Source organism: Lissotriton vulgaris, chromosome 7 (assembly GCF_964263255.1).
Source record: "Lissotriton vulgaris chromosome 7, aLisVul1.2, whole genome shotgun sequence".
Lineage (NCBI taxonomy): Eukaryota > Metazoa > Chordata > Amphibia > Caudata > Salamandridae > Lissotriton > Lissotriton vulgaris.
This window is the reverse complement of record NC_141695.1, coordinates 280,826,323-280,850,590: the sequence shown is the minus strand read 5'-3', so window position 1 is coordinate 280,850,590 and position 24,268 is coordinate 280,826,323.

Below are 24,268 nucleotides of genomic sequence, written 5' to 3'. Positions count from 1 at the left end.
CACGCCTCAGTACCTTTCTTTACACTTTGTGGGCATTATTGGATTGATTTTTTCAACTTAATTACTTTGGTCATTTTGATCAAATTCTAAATTGTCATAAACATTGCAACTCAAGAATAAAGTTAATCTACAACAGCTATGCTATATTTTACTACCAAACAGGTAGCCACAAGTGCAGTTACCTTGCAGACAACAGGGTCATGATTTGAAGGGTGCAGCAGGTGCAGTATCACGGGGCCCAAAAGTTGTCAGAACTCCTCTAAACACATAATGTTGCTATATTTGACTATTAGGCAGGCAGTCACAATTTCAGTTACCTTGCAGCTAAAAGGGACATGATTTGAAAGGTGAAGCAAGTGCAGGGGCACCGGGGCCAAAGCTCTAAGGATCCCACTCAATGCAGAATATTGTTTAACTTTGCTACTAAATAGGCAGTCACAAATTCAGTTATCTAGCAGGCACTAGGGCTATGATTTCAGTGGTGCTGCAGGTGCAGTGCACCACGGCCAGAAGTTGTCCGAACTCCTCCAAACACCAACGATTGCCATATTTAACTACCGAACAGGCAGATACAAGTGCAGTTTTCTTACAGGCAATAGGGTTATGGTTTGAATGGTGCAGCAGATACAGTGTTGAGGGCCAAAAGTTGTCATAACTCCTCTAAACATCACATTCTAATATGTTTTACTACTAAACAGGCAGTAGCAAATGCAGTTATCTTGCAGGCAGTAGGGGGATGATTTGAATGGCGCAGCTAGTGGAGTGGAACTGGACCCAAAAGTTGTCAGAACTTCTCTAAAGATCTGCTGTGAATTGGAGAAGCACTTAGGAAACAAATAGGAGAGTAAGGAGTTATGTCCGCGAACATCGGACGGGAAATACTCCTGATTCCCTGGTCAAGGATCAAAAGAACAAAAAGGAGGAGTACTACCCGATGAGGGTATGTGAAGGCTCTTGTCTGAACTCAGGAAGAATTTTTCCTTTGTTAGGAAACCCCTCACTCACCACCTGGTGGTGACTTGCTTCATCATCGGGGCCCACCCAAGTGGCCTAGCGTCACTTGGGTGTGCTTCAACACCTGCAACTGCAGTGGAGCTGGTAGTGAAATGTGGGGTGCAAACAAAAAAGAATGTGAGTGTTAAAAATGTCCTGGTATTCTTTGGTATAGAATTTTAATAAAAAAGATACTGGACAAAATTAAAAAATCAGGTTGAGATGAAAGTGGGGGAGTTACGTTCCACTTATCTCTATTTTATGTGTATGGTCGACATGTTTCTACCGTTAGGGGAAACTCCCCGGTATTCCTCAGGACCAAAAACCCAAGGAAGTGGGTGGTATGTGCCCCCTAAAAGGCACACCCAGTCCTAAATCCTTGGAAAGCCAGAAGAAAAATCAACTTCTGGGACGCACACCTCGAATGGAGGGTGCTTTAAAAACAGTGCTAAAGCTCAACTAGAGCTGCATCAGGCAGGAGGGGGCGCTACGCCGGTACCAACATAGTAGTTTTCAGGGCGTGATCAGGCAGTTCACCTACTTCCCCGTGCTCGCTGCTCGGTAGGGTGTGAAAAGTGAAAGAAAAGAAAGTCTTAGACTCTCGCAGCTGTGCGCTGCCCAGCACTTAGGAAACAAATAGGAGAGTAAGGAGTTATGTCCGCGAACATCGGACGGGAAATACTCCTGATTCCCTGGTCAAGGATCAAAAGAACAAAAAGGAGGAGTACTACCCGATGAGGGTATGTGAAGGCTCTTGTCTGAACTCAGGAAGAATTTTTCCTTTGTTAGGAAACCCCTCACTCACCACCTGGTGGTGACTTGCTTCATCATCGGGGCCCACCCAAGTGGCCTAGCGTCACTTGGGTGTGCTTCAACACCTGCAACTGCAGTGGAGCTGGTAGTGAAATGTGGGGTGCAAACAAAAAAGAATGTGAGTGTTAAAAATGTCCTGGTATTCTTTGGTATAGAATTTTAATAAAAAAGATACTGGACAAAATTAAAAAATCAGGTTGAGATGAAAGTGGGGGAGTTACGTTCCACTTATCTCTATTTTATGTGTATGGTCGACATGTTTCTACCGTTAGGGGAAACTCCCCGGTATTCCTCAGGACCAAAAACCCAAGGAAGTGGGTGGTATGTGCCCCCTAAAAGGCACACCCAGTCCTAAATCCTTGGAAAGCCAGAAGAAAAATCAACTTCTGGGACGCACACCTCGAATGGAGGGTGCTTTAAAAACAGTGCTAAAGCTCAACTAGAGCTGCATCAGGCAGGAGGGGGCGCTACGCCGGTACCAACATAGTAGTTTTCAGGGCGTGATCAGGCAGTTCACCTACTTCCCCGTGCTCGCTGCTCGGTAGCTACCGAGCAGCGATAGAAACATGTCGACCATACACATAAAATAGAGATAAGTGGAACGTAACTCCCCCACTTTCATCTCAACCTGATTTTTTAATTTTGTCCAGTATCTTTTTTATTAAAATTCTATACCAAAGAATACCAGGACATTTTTAACACTCACATTCTTTTTTGTTTGCACCCCACATTTCACTACCAGCTCCACTGCAGTTGCAGGTGTTGAAGCACACCCAAGTGACGCTAGGCCACTTGGGTGGGCCCCGATGATGAAGCAAGTCACCACCAGGTGGTGAGTGAGGGGTTTCCTAACAAAGGAAAAATTCTTCCTGAGTTCAGACAAGAGCCTTCACATACCCTCATCGGGTAGTACTCCTCCTTTTTGTTCTTTTGAATTGGAGAAGCACTCCTGTTTTAAACCAACTTTCACTTTTTTAATTTTTTTATCCAAGCGTGCTACAGATGTGGCACGTTTGCCCACAACTGTGCCTATGTTTAAGCACCTATCTCGAGAAAAGATTTCCCTCGAGCTCTGTGCACTGGACCCAAAAGTTGTCAGAACTTCTTTAAACACATAATTTTGCTATTACGTCAATTAATTCTATTATTTCCTTTTTTCATTTATGTTTTCAAAATGTTGCTATTACTTACTCGTACTATACCGCTAGTAACAGCACAATATATTGCCTTTTTGTACATAAACAAGTAATTACATTTTAACAGTCTTTGTGTAACTTATATTGTACAACTACTCATCATGCTACAATTTACAATAAAAAACAGCTTAGAATTAATCTCATAGGCGAAACTAGAGCTCATGCTATGAGGAGGAAGATTGGCAAGGAGGTTATGATCACTACTTTAGAAAATGAAGGGAAGTTCTTTAATTATTATTTGTTTTGGAATAGGGCCCTTTGCTTCAGTGTTCGGAGGAGTGAGAGGCGTGCTGAACGATTGCAGACATGGCAGGCTGGAGCCAGCTGTGACAGTACGATCCAAGCTCTTCTCGGTGAGTGCATGCCTGGCTACATTTGCAAGTTTAGAGACGTGGCATAAACACTTGTAACACTGCTTTTGTGAGCATGTTTGATGTAACAGTTACAGACAGCCCATGGTAATGTAAAGGATGATTTTTGAATTTATAGGTTGTAGATTCATGCTCCATGCCGGTTGTCTCCAGTTTAAAGTGTTCTATGCTGTGTTTAGATCAGGCATAAATCTTCTGGGGGTTTTCTCGGTTACAACCTGCATCAATAGTTTGAAAAACAAGCATTGGTAATGCATCAGTTTCGCCTAAATAATGAATAAAGAGCTGTTTTCATCAATAAATCTTCTGGAAGAAGGACATAACTCTCTGACAGATAACTTGGAAGTGGAAAGGATGTGTGGTACAATGGCCAGTGCTGTTGACTCGAGAGCTGGTGGTTCGAGTCTCAGCAGCGCTGCACTACATCCTGTGAATCTATGCAAATCACTTAGGGCCATATGTAGGTGGGCCAATACCGGTCAGTAACATTGAAATTTGTTACATTTCACCGTTACCGACCGGTATTTAGGCATTTGAGATGTAGGGAGAATTCGGTATTAATGAATTGGTAAATACCGATTCCTTAATACCGATTCCTTATGGCCTTAAGTTTCAGGAATCGGTAATACCGAAATCCCGATCGAAATCGGTTACCCGAGACAAAAGAAAAGTCCATCGACATTTGTGGCCTTTGGCCCCGATAAGCCGGGTCCTTGATTAGCAGAGCCACCGGCTGCATACGTTGAAGAAGCGGGCAGCCCCTCCCCCTCCAGCTCGGGAGGCGGAGAAACATGGAGATTGATTTCGCCTTAGTCTGGTATCAACCCTGCTGCAGCGTGGCTGAGACCCTGCCGCCTGAAATCTATAAGCCGTGACTGCTGAGCCGAGACTGGGTCCCGACAACCGGGCCGGAGACCCAGGCGGACTTCTGGGAGTAAAGCTGCACGGTACTGGAGAGAGTGGAGCCTCCGCTCGCCAGAGGATATCTGCCGCGTAATCTGGGGCGCTGCGGAGCGGAGCCTTGCTGGGTACCCCCTGGAGACATCTGCAGAGTCCCGCCGCTGCTGATCCTGCCACGGGTTGCTCCTTGCATCTTGGCGGGCTCCAACATCGGACATCCCAGTAAGGCAGGATCTTGAAGCCAGAGCGCCAATCGGACATGGGCTTGCTCTGAAGCCCTTGAGCCATAAATGCACTGGGCTGCGGTGGGGTTTTAAGGCAGACATTACAGCTGGGTGCCACCCGGAGATACTCTACTGTACACGTTGGGGTGAGTCGGAGGGGCAGACTGCATGCGTGAGGGGCAGGTATTTTCCTCATCCTCAAAATGCCAATGCTGTTGGTTGGCAGTGCCCCTTAGCGAGGTGCCCCTTTTCCCCCCCTCCTCCCCACACCCTGCAATTTCTCGAGCTCCCCGCATCCTAAGCATGGTTGGTGATCTGAAGCTGATAAAGCCCCCACAGTCTGCATAGTATGTGACATTCACTGCAAGAATTGGAAGCAGCAGCACCCACACAACCAACATCCCACCAGGCTCCCTCACTTGCATGACCTTTGATTGCTGACTCTCGCTGGCGCCTGGGTGAGGGGGATTTGACCTGTGGCAATACTGATCGGCATACAGTCTGCCTGTCCTTCCGGAGCAACATCAGACTCCTCACCATGTCCAATACTAAGTGCCCCCGAACGTCACAGCAAAGCAGGCTTGACTGTTACACCTGCCCAAAGGCGGACCTGAATGATCGAAAGGTGGTTGGCGACAAGCCGCATAGTGGAGCTGAGCAGGATCCTACCGAGCCCACAATGAAGGACTTACAGGTAGCTATTACAGGGTCCGGACATCTATTGACACCCTCTCCTCAGAAGTGATGCTGATCAGGGCTGATCCTCCAAAGTATAGAGAGAAGGTCAAGAAGTTGGAGCTTACCACCGCCAGCCTTGTGGACGACACTTCGCAATTACAAGCGAACATTGGGGAACTACAAGAATTCCGCACGTTTATGAAGGACAAGCTGGACGAGTATAAAGGGCGCCTGAGATGCAATAACATCTGCATTCTTGGCGTGCCTGAGAAATCGGAGGGTCCTGCAGTTTATCTGTTTAAAGAAGAACTGATCTCGTCAAGGCCTCTCCAAATTGTTTGTGATCGAGAGAGCACACAAAGTGCCTGGGGGTCGCCCGAAGATGGGACGATACAGTGATGAATCTTTGACACCGTCTGTGAGGCTCGACTCTTCCGCACTAACCTGACTGCCAGGAGAATTCTGACACACTGTGTGCTCTGTGTCGAGGCGTTCCTTCATACAAGGTATTTTTTCAGTGTGCCTCGCATGGGTTCTGTAGCCAGCCTGCCCTCCATCTCAGTCTGCCTGTGTGGAGTCTTTTTGTGGTGTTATCACTGTTTTACAGTACTTAAAGTGTGCACAAACACTTTGCACATTGCCTCTTATGTTAAGACTGATGGCTTTGTGCCAAGCTACCAGAGGGTGAGCACAGGTTAATTTAGAGTATGTATCTGACTTACCCTGACTAGTAATATGGCTCCTTCTTGGACAGGGTGTATACACTGCCAAACAGACACCCCAATTTCTAACACCTTGTGAATGGGCAAACAATCTGGGTCTTTTCATCTGCATTGTTCGAAGAAATAATCTTTGTCCCTCAGCAGATGATGGTTCTGACAGAGATAAATTAGACCTTATATGTCTAATTACCTAAGAAAGGTATGAGCCTTGGACATATTGGTCTCTCGGTTCTACCTCTTCATCAGAGATACCTGAGTCGATATTCTGAAGAGAAAGTGATAGTTTTTTCTTAGGGGCTGAATGGCCCTCGCTGGCCTTAAAAACTTCCTCTGCAGATTTATTACACATCTGCTATAGTAAGTCGAATTGCTGTGGATCAGGGACTTCAGCATCTGATGAGGCTTCATGAGGAGATTTCCTGACCAGGAGAATCTACTATATGCCCCCTCTTCTCAGCTCTCTTGCTTTCCTTCAAACTGAAATATAGGGCAGCAGTGCAGTCAAACACTTCCTGTTTTTACATGGTTGCCCATTAACCAAGTAGGTCAGGATGTTGCACGTGGCAGCGATCTTAGTGGCAGGCCAAGGGCATAAATTATTGGGAGTAAATGAGAAAAGGAGAAATGCTCATAATAGTCTATACTCACACCGAGAAGCCCTTCACCACTAGGTCTCACACAGTAACTGATAGGCTCCCTACGCTCTCTCTAGTTGCCCCACGTGTAGAGCACTAGCATTTCCATTAAGTTTGCGAGTGAAACCACCTGTGAGGGATTGCAGATGAAGGCCGCTCAAACAGGCATATCTGCTTGGTACTGCGCCTTGAGACCTGTAGGTGATTTGGCGCTATACAAGCTGTAGTTAACAATAAAAATAACAATACTGCTAAAATGACATAAATATAAGTAAAGAAAATAAAGCAGCTGTTTACCCCAGCAGGACTACAGAAAAAACAAAGCAGGACGTGCTGCTACTTTGCCCCATCTAAGAAACATGACACAACGTTAATAGTTGACTAATTTAGGAGAGGTCTAGTACTTTTCTAGGTTTCGCCTGCACAGTGCTTGTGCTGTGCTTTTGAAATCTCTTGTATTTAATATATCTTAAAAGGTGGCTCTTATCAGTTCCTAATGCCAAATGACTGTGTTCATTCGTTTTTTAGTGGTACCTTTTTTTTAATGTCCCCTGGCTGTATACATTTACGATACTCCTACTAAAGCTGTTCACAATATTTAAGCCCCATTCACTGTCAAGATAAGATCTCTTCCCATGGAAAAGGCAGACAACTTCTAACAGCATGGCAGAATGCTTGCTTTTTATTACTTATTTGTGTAAAACAGATGCCTTAGCCTTAGAACTATTGTGGCATTTCCAACTCATGCCTCAGTACCTTTCTTTGCACTTTGTGGGCATTATTGGATTTATTTTTTCAACTTATTTACTTTGGTCATTGTGATCAAATTCTAAATTGTCATAAACATTGCAACTCAAGAATAAAGTTAATCTACAACAGCTATGCTATATTTTACTACCAAACAGGTAGCCACAAGTGCAGTTACCTTGCAGACAACAGGGTCATGATTTGAAGGGTGCAGCAGGCGCAGTAGCACGCGGCCCAAAAGTTGTCAGAACTCCTCTAAACACATAATGTTGCTATATTTGACTATTAAGTAGGCAGTCACAATTTCAATTATCTTGCAGTTAAAAGGGACATGATTTGAAAGGTGAAGCAGGTGCAGGGGCACCGGGGCCAAAGCTCTAAGGATCCCACTCAATGCAGAATATTGTTTAACTTTGCTACTAAATAGGCAGTCACAAATGCAGTTATCTAGCAGGCACAGTGGTGCTGCAGGTGCAGTGCACCACGGCCAGAAGTTGTCCGAACTCCTCCAAACACCAACGATTGCCATATTTAACTACCGAGCAGGCAGATACAAGTGCAGTTTTCTTACAGGCAATAGGGTTATGGTTTGAATGGTGCAACAGATACAGTGTTGAGGGCCAAAAGTTGTCATAACTCCTCTAAACATCACATTCTAATATGTTTTACTACTAAACAGGCAGTAGCAAATGCAGTTATCTTGCAGGCAGTAGGGGCATGATTTGAATGGCGCAGCTAGTGGAGTGGAACTGGACCCAAAAGTTGTCAGAACTTCTCTAAAGATCTGCTGTGAATTGGAGAAGCACTCCTGTTTTAAATCAACTTTCACTTTTTTAAATTTTTTATCCAAGCGTGCTACAGATGTGGCACGTTTGTCCACAACCGTGCCTATGTTTAAGCACCTATCTCGAGAAAAGATTTCCCTCGACCTCTGTGCACTGGACCCAAAAGTTGTCAGAACTTCTCTAAACACATAATTTTGCTATTACGTCAATTAATTTTATTATTTCCTTTTTTCATTTAATTTTTCAAAATGTTGCTATTACTTACTCGTACTATACTGCTAGTAACAGCACAATATATTGCCTTTTTGTACATAAACAAGTAATTACATTTTAACAGTCTTTGTGTAACTTATATTGTACAACTGCTCATCATGCTACAATTTACAATAAAAAACAGCTTAGAATTAATCTCCTAGGCGAAACTAGAGCTCATGCTATGAGGAGGAAGATTGGCAAGGAGGTTATGATCACTACTTTAGAAAATGAAGGGATGCGCGTTTAATATTATTTGTTTTGGAATAGGGCCCTTTGCTCCAGTGTTGGAGGAGTGAGAGGCGTGCTAAACGATTGCAGACATGGCAGGCTGGAGCCAGCTGTGACAGTACGATCCAAGCTCTTCTCGGTGAGTGCATGCCTGGCTACATTTGCAAGTTTAGAGACGTGGCATAAACACTTTTAACCCTGCTTTTGTGAGCATGTTTGATGTAACAGTTACAGACAGCCCATGGTAATGTAAAGGATGATTTTTGAATTTATAGGTTGTAGATTCATGTTCCATGCCGGTTGTCTCCAGTTCAAAGTGTTCTATGCTGTGTTTAGAACAGGCATAAATCTTCTGGGGGTTGTGTTGGTTACAACCTGCATCAATAGTTTGAAAAACAAGCATTGGTAATGCATCAGTTTCGCCTAAATAATGAATAAAGAGCTGTTGTCATCAATAAATCTTCTGGAAGAAGGAAAGAACTCCCTGACAAATAACTCGGAAGTGGAAAGGATGTGGTACAATGGGCAGAGCTGTTGACTCGAGAGCTGGTGATTTGAGTCTCAGCAGCGCTGCACAACATCCTGTGAATCTATGCAAATCACTCAGGGCCATATGTAGGTGGGCCAATACCGGTCCGTAACAGTGAAATTTGTTACATTTCACCGTTACCGACCGGTATTTAGGCATTTGAGATGTAGGGAGGATTCGGTATTAAGGAATCGGTAAATACCGATTCCTTAATACCGATTCTTATGGCCTTAAGTTTAAGGAATCGGTAATACCGATTCGTAAATGCAATGTAGGTAGCACATAAAACAGTGCACCTCAGCCTTAAGGAATCGCTATTTACCATCAACTCCAAGTTGGTGGTAAATAGCGATTTCCTTTCAAAAAGCACTTTTTTGCTTTTTGAAATGTGCCATGTGGCACACATCCATGCCCTTAGGGCATGCATGTGTGCCACATGTGCACACATGCACATTTCAGAGGTGCAACAGGGTGTCCTTTGGACACCCTGGCACCCTTGAAATACCTCCCGGTATTATGGATTCGGTAATATCGAATCAGTAATACAGAATGTCTTCACATTCATTCCTATAGGAATAAATGGGTAGGTATTCGTTATTACCGATTCGGTAATAATGAATATTAAGAATTCTGTATTTTTTACCGAATTCTTACCTATATCTAAAATACCGATACCTAAATACTGAATCTGTAAAATTCAGTATTTAGGAATCGGTATTTCCAAGTTACCTACATCTAGGCCTTAATGTCTTAGGGTCATACATTGCAATATAAACATGCTGCATGAGTAAAAGACCAAACAGCAGCGGAAAACTGATAAGAGAAGCTGAAGAGTAACAAGCATTGGTAAATGTAGAAAAATATGCTACTGCCAATAGAAATGGAGAAAAGGTAAGCGGCATGCACAGGTACCAATGATATGCCAGGTAAGAGAGGAGTTTGGATGTAAATCCCTTTTAATATATTATTAAAACCAATAAAAACAAGTGCTGTTCTGGCAAAACCTAAAAAGGAATTAAAGGATGCCTATGAAAAAGTCTGGATTGAGTAAAATGGGAGAAAAGGTTCCCTTAGCCAACTAGACTCGACATTTTTAAAATGTTTGAGTCCTGTGGATTGCCCCGCCTTACATAATGGTCCTAATGTTAAAAACAATAAAATAGTGCTTACAGACTAAAAAAGACTCAGCATGTAACAACCGAAGTAAAAGAGCCAATCCTCATGGGAGATTATGTATGAAGAGAAGGCGGTACTAAGGAGAAACTAACAAGCCTATTAACGAATCAGAAGCCAGCATTTACGAAGGGCAACGACACAAGCTAATGACAAAAACGGGCAGAAAGTGGGTGGGGCTTCTATTCCATACTCCAATACAGCATGGCTCACGGAGCAGCGCATGCGCTGCCCAGCCTCGACCTATAAAGCACACTTACTGAGTAAAGTTCTACTTTTCTGCCAAATTTGGTGTCATTCTCTTCAGCAAATTTTTTCTGCACTCAGAATCCTATGGGGATTAAAATGGGAAATCAATATTTTAGTACCACGCCTGTTTAGATAGATTAGTGCAATGCTTTTCATGAAGGAGATTAAGTAAATGAACTGTTTTGGAAAGTTTTAAGCATATTCATCCAAAGTTATTAAAGAATCAAAAATGCCATTCCTTTGAAAATTAAGTCCTAACTATAACTACACAGTGGCAACCACCACTGTGTTATATTAATTCACTGTAAGGGGGTGTTATGGCAAGGTTCTAAAATTAGACAAGAACACATGTTAAATAAAGCAGAAAACACTGAAATGCACCAGTTATAGTTTTGTCAATTAAATATAATTTGCACCTTTCTCATGTACAGCTTATGGCCTTACATGTTATCTTGTTGACACAAGCACTCATTGGTAATTTGAGGTATGTCATTTAACATGTCATGAGTGAAGTAATATGTGAGATCATAAGCAGTGTATGATGGAGCACAAGTCAACTTAGTTGATTAACTATAGCTGGTGCATAGAAGTGGGTTTGTTTTTTTTATCATTAGTTAATTTCTCATTTCAACACCTAATTATAACACCACTTTAACCTTTGTTTTATTGTGTGAATATATACAATTATATATGTTCATGTATATATTTTCTGACTTACCCTGTCACAATCAATCTAAACACACACATAGGCATTCTTTAATTTTTTTATGCAACTGCAGACATTAACTCGGGCACCCCCAGATCATTTATGCTTGTCTACACACGGCGTTTGTAACTTCAAACCAAAGACAACTGGATCTGAACATGACTCTACAAACTATAGGTTCAGAAAAAATCCTTTATATTACCATGGCTTGTCTGTTAATTTTATATCATCAATCATACTCACTAAAGCAATGTCAAAAATGATTGTAACACTTCTTTTAAGTTTCAAATACAGCAGTTATACATATCTCAAGTAATTATAACATGTGACCTAAAGTAACTATAACTCACTCTCCCTCCATGCACACTATTATCATCAATGATGTCTTTTCAGGTGTTGCAATGTTATCAATGGTGTTATAGAACATGGCATCAGTGATGTAATTTGTGAGGTTATTAGCAGTGAATAGCCAAGGCAGGAACTATACTCACTTTAGATAACTATCACTAGGGAATTTCAGTGGTTTTGTTAGATTAAAACAGTATGTTTTAACTGAGAGTTTCACCTAACTATAACATCAATTTAACCTTTGTTTTTAGGTTGAGCCTGAGCCAGCATGCAAGCACTGCTCTTGGGATGATCAGTTGTAGTTCAGTATGGGAGAGAAGCCCTACCCACTCCCCCGCCCATATTTTTCATTGGCTTAGGTCTTTGTCCTTCATAAATGATGTCTTCTGATTCCTAAATAGGCTTGTTAGTCCCTTCTTAGTATGGCTGTGTTGTCATTTGTAATCTCCCATGGCTACAGGCCCCTCTACTTGATTGTTAAACGGTACGTTTACTATTTATTTATTGAGTTTTCCCTACCTTAGGCACGACAAAGTGCTTTGCTACATTGAGCGAGCCATGCCCGCTTTCACTTTCAAAGAAGCCAGGACAATGGCGTCCATTTGTTTGCAATCCCATAGGTCTTGCAAAGCTTTGCAAATATTTTTTACAGTGTTCACCAACATCGCGCCTCTAGTGATTGATTTTGTGACGTGTTTATGGGTGGACAGGACTCCATGCTGGGAGTGAGTCCCCATCCACACTCACCGGGACCTGTCCTAGTTCACTTTTTGCCAATATTTGATTCATGATCACTCCAGTGAACAGCTTGGGTTGGGACATCCGCAGGTGTGAAACACTCACTGCACTGATAAGGTGTGCACCTAGTGATGTAACATTAGCCCTGCGGCTCCTGCGGTGCGGGGGCTCAAACTCTATGGGGCACCCTCTGACACTGTGCTCAAGCGGCGGGCCCCTAACATGAGAGCTCCTGACTGGGTTCAGAGCGTGGGGGCCCACTCAAGTTTTGTTACGCCACTGTCCGTGCACTGACCAGCATGGATGCAGCTCTCCACCTCATTTACATTGCACTGTGTCTTCATAAAGTCAAGGCGTGGCGGTGCCTCCTGCCACTTGAGGGCTCACTTCTTTGCCACAGCGCCTGGTGATTCCCGCCAGAAGTACAGCACTCGATGTGCATGGGCTGCCTTGGACTGTCCTACCCACCATGCCAGTCGATTTCCAATACAGTGGTAGCCATGGTAATTTAAAGGATGTTTTCTGAACTTATAGTTTGTAGAACCGATTTTCATTCCAGTGTCACAAGAGCTTCCCACAGTCCCAAAGCATTGGCCGGTGTAGGTCAGGCGGTATGCCACAGTACCCCACCACTGAGCTGGAACACTCTCCCTCACCCCCTATCAAACTGTCTACCCTTCAACTCTTTATCTCGCTCCCTCTTTCTGTCTCCTCTTTCCTATCTACATCGCTAGCACTGACCCCCACTGTCCTTTTCTCACCCAGCTCGAGTCTGGCTGTTCCCGATGCCTGCGGCCCTTCCAGTCCGACGCTCAAACATGGCACCGTACAGGCAGCAGGCAGTTGAGAATAATTCCTTATACTCAAATGCAGCTCTGTTTTTCCAGTGCGTTAAATGGCCATAAGTGCAGGAACTCAATATCACTGAATAAGTAACTCTCTTATTAAATGTAACGCACACCTGCTAAGTGCTGATACTCTCCCTTTTAAACTGAAAATATGCAAGCACTCAGTACATGACAGGACCTGCCCATTCAAAGTGCTGCATTTTGCACATAGTTCCTGTGATTTCTTAGTGTGTAAAGGGCCGAAGCTTCTTTCCGGCTAGAGGGTGGACCCTGCCTGACAAGTATAGGTCCGGCTTTGGAGTAATTATCGAAATGCAGCACTCTTTGATCATAATTCCCGGGGTGTCAGTGGGGTGCTAGGAGGCGGCGTGCAGCAAGTGTCTAGCCGTGTTTCTACTTCACAGCTCGTGCTATGTGTGCCACGAAGCAGGGGCGGCTCTAGGCTCGTGGCGGCCCTGGGCAGGGAGCGTAGGTAGGGGTCCCCGGAAGAGGGGGTCTGGGCAGGGCCCCGAAGAGGGAGGGGGGTCAGGGTGTTTGAAAGTGGAACAGAGCCGGAGGCCGCCAAATCCCTGCCAGGGGCCGCCACGCAAATATCTATCCATCCTCAGAGGATTATTATATTAGGGATATATATTGGCGTGGTGGCCCCTGGGGTTTGGAGGCCCTGTGCAGGTGCACAGCTTGCACATGTCTAAGGCCGCCCCTGCACGAAGACACCATTCCTTCACCCCATCTGCAGTGTGGGGTCAGTAATCCTCAGTACCCTACCACTCATGCAGTGTGCAAGGAACAGGCAGTCTCAATTTCTGGGCGCTGTGGAGCACACCATGCCCAGTACTGCCCCAGACTTGTGCTCTATGCCACGCTCAGACTAACACCTCACTCCGCTTGCTATGTGAAATGAGCTGAGTGTAAGGCTCACAATGACATGCTACCCCGGTGAAATAGGTTGTCCCGCATCAGAGGCGCATCTAGAGTCAAATTTCAGGGGGCTAAGAAAACATTTCGAGGGGGTGAGGGGTGATTACTCAAGCAAAAGGCAGAGTGGAGCTGCAGGCGCCCTAAGAAGCGGTGAAAACCATCAAAGCCTTAACAAGCAAAAGGTATTTAAAAGACCAGTTCTGGCCTTTTAGCCAAAAGCAAATTCTAAATATGGGCATCAAAATCCCAGCATGGAGTGTGTTATTGACTGGAAACAAAAAATGTAAATGATTCGAACTTGCATTGACCTTCCTGGCATCTGCGGTACCCATGGAGGCAACTGCACTTTAGAGCGACGCTAATGTCACATACAGTGTGAATGATCAAATTATTTACTGTGCAACATCCTTGTACAACTAATAATGGTCATGTGCAGGAATTGACATACTGATGACCGATACCAGGTAGTTCTAATCGTGATCGAGCTTGATGACTGGCCTTCCAGCAAATGACACCCTGATGTGACCAACCCAGGAGCAGAGCTAAAACAGAAAGCTACCAGTAAGCCACCCTTCATTTCAGTCCAGCCCACCTCAGAGTTCTTTTCAGGAGTTTTAAATTGACCAAAGATGCTATATGTTTGTCTGTCATATTTGATATTTTAACTGCACCTTTGACATTCCCTAACCAAAGGGGTTTGGCGTATGGAAAATTGCCACTATGTGAGGACAAGGGAGGGGGACAAACAGAGTAGACTGAGAGGGCTTGCTGTACGGCCTCCAGGCTTTTAAACCCCACACTTCTGCCTCGCGCCTTTCCACAGATGAACCTGGTTATGCAAAGACCCCTGCCTCTCATAGGAGCCCCCAATGATAGAATATGGGAGCAAAGGATAGGTGTAGGGAGGGTGGAAGCTTCTGAAGAGCTGTTTCCCTATCAATGGATAAGAAAGAGAAGCTGTGTGTGGGATCTCCCTTGTGGCAGATTAAAACCCTTTCCGTATTACTAATGTGAATGACCATCACAATCGAAGGGCAGAAGAGGCAGTATGCCCCAGGCCTGTGATTTTTCAGGGCCCTGTGCTGATGGAAGGATGGATGGCTAAATGAAAGAGGGATGGAGAGAGAAAGGGAGGCCGGATGTATGACTGAAAGGGTGAATGGGTGGAAGGATGAGTGACTGGGTGGATGAAAAAGTGAAAGGATGGCTAGATGGGTGAAAGGGTAGATGGCTGGATGAATGAGTGAATGGATGGATGAGTGGACGAGTGGATGGATGATTGTGTGGATGGATAAGGTGAAAGGATGAATGGAGGGGTGGATGAGTGAAAGGGTGAATGGGTGGAAGGATGAGTGACTGGGTGAATGAATGAGTATGTGAAAGAATGGCTGGATAGTTGAAAGGGTAGATGGCTGAATGGATGAGTGAATGGATAGAAGAGTGGATGGATCAGTGTATGGATGGATTTGTTTATTTTATTTATTTTAGAAGCTTGTTAAGCGCGCAGCTACCCCCGACGGGGGTGTCCCGGCGCTGAAGACATACAACAGCCAGAGAAGTTCAATGACGTCCAGGGAGCTAGAGAGTGGGTTAGATCAGAGAGAAGAGCCAGGTCTTAAGTTTCCTTCGAAATAGAGGTTCTGATGTCAAAAATCTGAGTTTCGATGGGAGAAGATTCCAGAGTCTGGAGGTGGCCACTGCAAAGGCCCTCCCTCCCGTACGCGCAAGACGAAATCGGGGGCAAAGCATTAAGCGAAGATGGTTAGATCTGAGATTCCACGTTGCTTGGATAAGGTGAAAAGATGAATGGAGGGATGGATGAGTGAAAAGGTGGATGGAAGGATAGATGATGGATAGGTTTGCAAATGGTTGAATACTGATATGGATGGTCACACAGATGGAAGGACAGAATGAATGGTGAAAGACTGAATGATAAATGACAGAATGATTACACATTGTAACCCCCATCATCTTAAGTACGTTTCCTATAGATTGACTTTCACATTAATATGAGTCATTGTCTCCATATAATGTGTGTGTGATGTAACACACACGACACCATGTTCTACTTACTTGGAATGAGTAGCACTATAAAAGAAATTAAATACACATGAGAGAGGGTCGATGTGAGGAGGAGCGTCACCGTTGGAGGGTGGTAGCAAGGCAGGACTGGCCGGTCCAGGCATCCTTCGTTTCCCTGGGAGGCTGGAAAAGGTGGGGGAAGGGGCGGTTTTGATATCATAAGGAGACCTGCACATTTGCTCAAAGCTGCGCGCCTACTGAAAAAGCGTGAAGTGCACAAGTATCTCAACCTAATAGAAACTTCCTTTCACTCGTACGTAAGTGGTTGTCTATTTACTTACTTGTATGCTGTTGCGCGACTTCTTCTGATGTGCCTGTAAAACTTACCTTTTGTCCTGAATTTTGACCTCCTGTCTGGAATTTTCGTCCTGAATTTTGACCCTTTGTCCTGAATTTTTAAACTCACCGACCTGAATTTGCACCGATGCCAGTTGGTCACCCTAACTAAAGGCTCTGCCTCAATGGGCGATTTTCTAATTCCCCAGCGACACCAGGCACATCTCTGCTGGTCCGGGTGAGAAACACTGCTTGGGGGGGGTGCATCACGCCCTTGCCTATGATGTACATATGTTTATACCACACTCTGCGCGTGAAGCACCGTGAGACGGTTAATATGACCAGCTCGCTATGAGTGTTGCGCTGTCTGACTTTACTTGTGTAGATCTCTTTGAGGCAGTATCTTTCAGCCGGTTATGAAGGTGTAAAGCATAAGCAGACTGCACGCCCCGTTTCTAAAAACATGCATAAACTTCTCCGACGTCACAGCTAATCAACCGAGCAGCTGCAACTCTACTCTGGCCAGTATGTTAAATATACAGCCATTGTTGGAAAGGTGTTGCTCATGAAAGGGCTGAAAACCTTTCCTGCACACTGCTAGGAAAGGGTACAGTGCACCACGCACAGTTCTAGAATTGGTACTTTGCACTGCACACAGCGGTAGAATGAGCACTGTGCACTACATACAGTGCTACTATGGGTACATACTGTGCACTGCACACAGTGCTAGGATGTACAGTGCACTACGCACAACGCTAGGATGGTCACTGTGCAGTGCCAACAGTGCTAGGATGGGTACTGTGCACTGCACACAGTGCTAGGATGGGTACTGTACACTGCACATGTAGCTAGCATGAGTACTGTTCACTGCACACAATGCTAGGATGGTCACTGTGCACTGCATACAGTGCTAAGATGGGCACTGTGCACTGCGTACAGTGCTAGAAGGGGTACTGTGCACTGCACAGGGTGCTTGGATTGGTACTGTGCACTGCACACACTACTAGAATGGGTAATCTGCACAGCATACTGTGCTAGAATGGGTAATATGCAAAGAACACAGTGATAGGATGGGTACTGTTCACTGCCTACAGTGCTAGGATGGGCACCGTGCACGCATACATTGCTACTATAGGTACTGTGCGCTGCACTGAGTGCTTGGATAGGTACTGTGTATTATGGACAGTGTTAGAATGGCTACTGTGCACTTAGTATAGTGCGTTGAGGAGTACTCTGCCCTGTGTGCAGTGCGAAAATGGGTATTGTGCACTGCACACAGTGCTTAGATGGGTACTGCGCACTACACACAGTGCTGGAATGGGTAATGTGCACTGCACATAGAGCTAGGATTGGGACTGTGCACTGCATACAGTGCTAGGATGGTTACTGTGCACTGCATACAGCGCTAGGGTATTGTGCATGGGGCTTGGATGTGTACTGTGCACAGTGCTATGATGGGTACAATGCACTGCATACAGTGCTAGAATGGGCACTATGCACTGCATACAATGCTAGGATGTGTATTGTGCACTTTGCTCAGTTCTACAACGGGTACAAAGCACTGCACACAGTGCTACGATGTTTGCTGTGCACTGAGTGCAATGCTAGGATGAATAGTCTGCACAGTACTGCGATGGGTACAATGCACTGCACACAGTCCCAGAATTGGTACTGTGCACTGCACACAGTACTAGAATGGGTAATGAGCACTGCACATAGTGCTAGGATGGGTACTGTGCACTGTGTACAGTGCTAGGGTGGTTGCTGTGCACTGTGTACAATGCTAGGATGTCTACTGTGCACTGTGTACAGTGCTACAATGGGTACACTGCACTGCACATAGTGCCAGAATGGGCACTTTGCACTCCGTACAGTGCTAGAATGGTACTGTGCACTGTGAACAGGGCTTGGATGGGTAGTGTGCAAAGTGCTTGGATGGGTTCTGTGCACTGGCCATAGTGCTAAGATGGTTACGGTCCACTGCAAATCAACTAAGGCGGCCGCGTTTTTAAATATATTTATTTAAGAAGCGCGGTCAGCATTTAGCGGCTGCGCCTATTTAGTTTTTTTACTAGGGCTGATGCGGCGCTTTCATGTTCATAGAGGCCGCGCCCCTTTCTTTACACAAACAGCGTCTAAAGTAAGGTACGCGGCTGACAAAAAATGAAAGCGCTACATCGGCGCTTTTACCCAAAAAAAACTCTGTTTGTCATTTTGACAAACAGATGCTTTTTTTGTTGTCGAAGCCTGCATGCCGCGGTTTCACTTTAATGTTGGACATGACCCTTTCTTAGACGCGGCTTGCCTAAAGAAAGGGGCACAGTCTTCATGAATGTGGAAGCACCGCATGGGCGCTAGTTAAAAAATATATATATATATTTGCAAAGCAATAAGTCTCGCATTTGCGAGAGTTTAGGCTACTGCATTGCCAATAGTTTACACTCTTGACAATGCGAGACTAATTGCATTGCAAACGCTTGTTTTCAATGCTGTCCATTGCCATACGCGGCGTAGGGTTAGGCACCCAACCCCCATGCAGGCACCCAACACACCACTGAGCACAACCTTTGTATCTGTATCTTATCTTTAGATCTGTTGCCTCCACATACCCTATGCGGCATGACATATCTATATGATTTTTAACCCTAATTTACTTAAACTACTGAATGGAATTGCACCAAATCACAAAAAGCGGGCTATAAGGACCAAGATCTTGCTTTCCGCCAAGTTTGGTGTAATTCTGTTCGGCTGTTTTGTCTGTCACTATGTCAAATTTTTCCTACAGAGATTGCATGGGGAAAACGTGTTTTGCAACCCCTCGTTTTCTTGCTCCCTGCGAGATAGATCACTCTGAAACTTTCCAGGAAGGAGCTGTGGCGGATTAACTTTTTGTGATGTTCCCTCTATGAACACGCGTCGGTTGCACGCGCTCATGGCGTCCGTTCCGCCGGACCTGCCAAGGGCGGGTTGCATAGCCTTGGACCTGCGACAGGCTTTTGACTCCCTAACCTGGTCGTTTATGTTCCCGACCTTGGAGAGGTTTGGCCTTCAGGCCTACCTCCTGGGGTGGATTATACTGCTCTATACCGCTCCCTCGGCAAGGGCGCGCACAGGGCGTCATATTTCAGATTGGTACATAATCCACCGTGGCACCAGACAGGGATGCCCATTGTCCCCGTTGTTATTCGTGCTAGCACTGGAACCTCTGGCCATAGCCTTAAGGACCGAGATGGGCACAGAGGAATACCGAGCGGTGGCACCCACCACCTACTGTCCATTTACGCGGACAATATTTTACTGTTCCTCCGTGACCTAGAAGCGGATCATGCCCCATCTATGGAATCTTTGAGAGATTCTCCGCCATCTCAGGCCTAACTATAAATCCAGTGAAATCGAATGGTTACTACTTCCGTGATACCCCAGACCCAGGCGTGATTTCGTTTGGCGCCCACAATATCCCAATAGCGACTGATACATTTAAATATCTTGGAATACAGGTATATAGGCGGCAGGAAGATCAGATCGAGGGAAACATCAAGAAAGCTATAGCAAGCCTTCGAGCCTCTGTGGGGTTCTGGACGACGCTACCACTATCAGTCATGGGCAGAATCGCACTCTCCAAAATGGTAATGCTCCCCCAACTATTGTATTTCTTCGTTAACCTTCCTGTGCTCCTGCCGCAATCTATCTTCGATACTCTCAATTCTTTACTAATCACCCTGATCTGGGGGACTGGAAGGCGTCGAATAGGGCTGCGTAAGCTACAACTAGGGATTAGAATTGGTTGGATGGGAGCCCCGGACTTTAGAGGTTACTATTATTCTGGCCAACTTCAGTGGCTTTCCTATTGGATGGCAGGGCGGAACCTTCACGAAATAGAATACACACCTGACAGACTGGGAAGGGGTGAACTACATGCCCTGTTACTCCCAAGAAGCCGCATCCCTACGGAGTGCCACCCGCTTCTGCGCACAGCTCTGAGAATCTGGTGAAAGGCCTTGGCATACACTGCCTCGACGGAGGCGTACGATGCCAACATTCCTTTGCTGGGCATCCCGACACCACAAGGCAGACTTACAACTAGAGCACTGCTCACTTGGCAGGAATTGGGGGTGGAGGTTGTAGGTGATTTATTCAGCGACAACCCTCTCCTAACTCATGAAGCCTTTGTGCAGGCCACTGGCGCTCCCCCCCGAATGTACTTGCTGCACGCCACGATCACACACTATATACAACACAGATGGGCGCCTCAGCGCCTACAGCCGTCACAACACCAATTGGTACACTTAAGGCCCGATGTAGGTAGCCCTTTACCGATCCGAAACGGCCGAAAATACCGATTTTCGGCCGTTTCCGATCGGTAAAGGGCTACCGAGATGTAGGGGCACATTTTCGGTAATTTTACCGAATCGGTATCATTACCGAATCGGTAAATATACCGATTCGGTAATATGTACCGAATCGGTAAAATAATTACCGATTCGGTAATATTTACCGATTCGGTAATATTACCGAAAATGCTATGTAGGTAGGCAATGTACCTTCTGCACATGGCTTACAGAATCGGTATTTTACCATGGAATACAAATCCATGGTAAAATACCGATTCCGGTGTGCATGCACATGTGTGCATGCACACCTATGTCATGTGACAGGCAGACCTGCCCTTAGGGCAGGTATGCCTGCCACATGGCACCTGTGCCTGTTTTGGGGGTGCCAGAGGGTGTCAAAGTGACACCCCCTGCACCCTTGTGAATTCTTTAATTACCGATTCGGTAAATACCGAATCGGTAATGCCTAATCATTCCTATGGGCTTCAAAGCCCATAGGAATGAATGGGCATTACCGATTCGGAATTTACCGAATCGGTAATTAAAGAATTGCTAAGGATTCGGTAACGAATCCAGATGTTGGGACCTACATACCATTTACCGATTTTGAAATACCGAATCGGTTGGATTCGGTATTTCAAATTCGGTAAATGGAATTTACCTACATCGGGCCCTTACTGTATCTCATGGGTTCGGGAGGGTATCTGGTACGCTGGCTGTACACTGGAGTTCGGGCACACACTGCAATTTCACTTACCACTCTTCATCAAACTTGGGCACACGACACGGCTCAGGTCCTATCAGACAAGGGCTGGACCAGAATACTAGAACAACCTAGGCAAGTATCGCGCAATATCCGATTCCGATTCATACAGGGGATGGTCCTGCATAGAGCTTATCTGACCCCCAACCGGTTACACAAAATGTTCCCGAACTCTCCTAATACATGTCCGCGTTGTGGGGAGGAGGAAGCCGGGTTCCTTCACATGTTGTGGTCATGCCCACGACTCCAAGGGTACTGGTCAGGAGTATGTCAGACACTGAGAACAGTCACGAACCTTCCGGTGCCGGTAGAGGCTCTGTATTGCCTATTAGGACTGCGCAGACGGACCAAAACACAGAAGGCTAAACTGAAAAAGCTGGACCTGACCCTGCTACTGGCGATTAGGACAATAACAATAAGATGGAAGTCACATAGACCACCAGATACACTCCTTTGGCAGGCAGTGGTACTGAAATGGGGGAGGGCAGAAGGGACGATACTTAGGAGGGAAGAGGCAAGGGGCCTACGGAAATTCCCTATATCCCAGGAATGGGATACTATGATCCTTGCAATGGAGGAAGAGGAACGACCAAAAACAGGAGGCAATGAGTGTGAGGATTAAAAAGGGAAAAGCCCCGCTCAACATGACCCACAACAGAACGCCCCAGTCACATTCACAACAGCAACCACCACACGTACAGGCACCCCATGAGGCAGCACACATTGGCGCCTGTGATACCGGTGGGACCTGACTACTATATTATCTCTAAGAAGACTATCACACCTAGACGGCCAGGAGACGACAAGTTCAAGTATGGGAGAGGGAGGGGGGAGGTGGGAGGGAGGTGGGTTGTTTGTTAGCTGATATGTTATCTCCGCATGATGCAGATACGGAAGACTTGCGGAACAAGATCAATGTGTCGCATAGTTGTTCTTTTTTTTTAATGTTACTACGGTATGTTGCGGAGGCATGCACGGGTACAAAACAGAAAAACCGGCTGTTGCAATGATGTATACACTGTAAGTTTAATTGCAGATGAAGCAGCTGTGAATAAAGTTCTTTTTAAAAAAAAACATCTTTTTGTGATGTTCCGTGAAGATTTGGGAAATGTCACCAAAGTTATTAGTAGAAAAAAAAACACTCTTCCTAGGCCTCTGGGTAATCGATAAATGTATATATTTTGTTTTAAAAGACTTTTGTTGCTTCTATATTGCAAGATATGTTTATATGTGTGATATATGCAAATCTTGTTAGACCATGAATTCAAGGCAATAATGCTTGACAGTATTAAATGTTCTCTGGCATTAATCACACTGGGATCCTTTCTAGGTTTCTTGTGTGAGTTGCATTTTGTACAGTGGGGCGGCATGCACATGAGCTAGAAATGACATATCACAATCCTTAAACACGGTTATACCTCGACTGGCGCTCTCTTTACCGTTCATTTCCTTCCTGCCCTATTCTCTCTTATGGTCTGCAAATTACTCACAACTCATTTCATCCATCACAACCTCTTCTTCTTTGAAACCATATCACTGCAACCTGCCAATAGGTGATGTCCTCAATCCTATCTATCCATCCTTTCAACTATTTGCTTGTAGTCGCCCCACTTCCATCACATGAAACTCCTAATAATTTAATGTACCAAAGAAAACTGGCGTAAATGCATGGCGTGGTTTCAATGCGAGTGCAAAACTAACCCCGGTACCCATTAGATGAATCTGCATCTCTTTCACTGTGTTATGCTCGTTTTTCTGCACCCAAATTCGTGCACTCCCACAGTCAGCTAATAACAGAGGAAACCAACGATAGCAACAGCTGTGGTTAAAGAAAGTAAGCAGACGGCGCCAGGGTCCTAACCCCATGACTCACCCGCCGCCAGCTCAGCAGCTCTCACTAAAGAATGAAATGTTCCGGCCTCGACAATGTAGCGTCAAAGAACAGCCCATTAGGTACAACTCAAAGCATCTAGCGGGTAGTGCCCAGCTCCCCGGGAGCCACGAGCATGCACAATACTGCCGAACGGACCTTTTTAGGGCCTCGTGAAGCTCCCGCTATACCAGATTAAGCGGGGGTCAGACAAAATTGTTTTACACCCCTTCCTAACTTTTATTTCTGGCTCACAAGTCATCTCAAGACAGAAACTAATAATACATACCGCATTAGTAAACTACAAAAATACAGCTATGAGGTGGGAACCAAAAGAGCCTCAAACAGTGACCGAGAGGAAATACTAAAATGGCAAAGGAAAATAATACGTTAAAAGCAAATGGATTCAGAGCGCAAAGGAAACAAAGTTGAATGCAAGTAATGAAGGAAGGAAACAAAAAGAAGCATGAAGAAAGAGGGTGAAAAAAGAAAGGAAATAAAGAAAGAAAATGCAAAGGAAGAATGAAGTAAAAGAATGAAGGGTGGAAAAAAGAAAATAAGTATGGAAATGTAACAAAAAAGAACAAGCATTTGTAATGCAATAGGTTTCGCATTTGGGAGAGTTTAAGCTATTGGCTTTGTAAATGGCAATGCCTTTCATGTCTCTGTTTTGATAAATAACACATAAATAAAAGGCCTTGTCATTTACTAATGCAGATATCTGAAACTCTTGTAAATGCAAGACCTATTTCATTGCAAAGAAGCGTACTACATTGTCCCGGGCTGCTTGGAAAGTGAAAGCAGGCATGGTGCGCAGAATGTTGCAGGAAAGCATGTCGCGCCTGCAGTAGGAGGACCTCATTAAATTATTATTATTGGAAATTTAT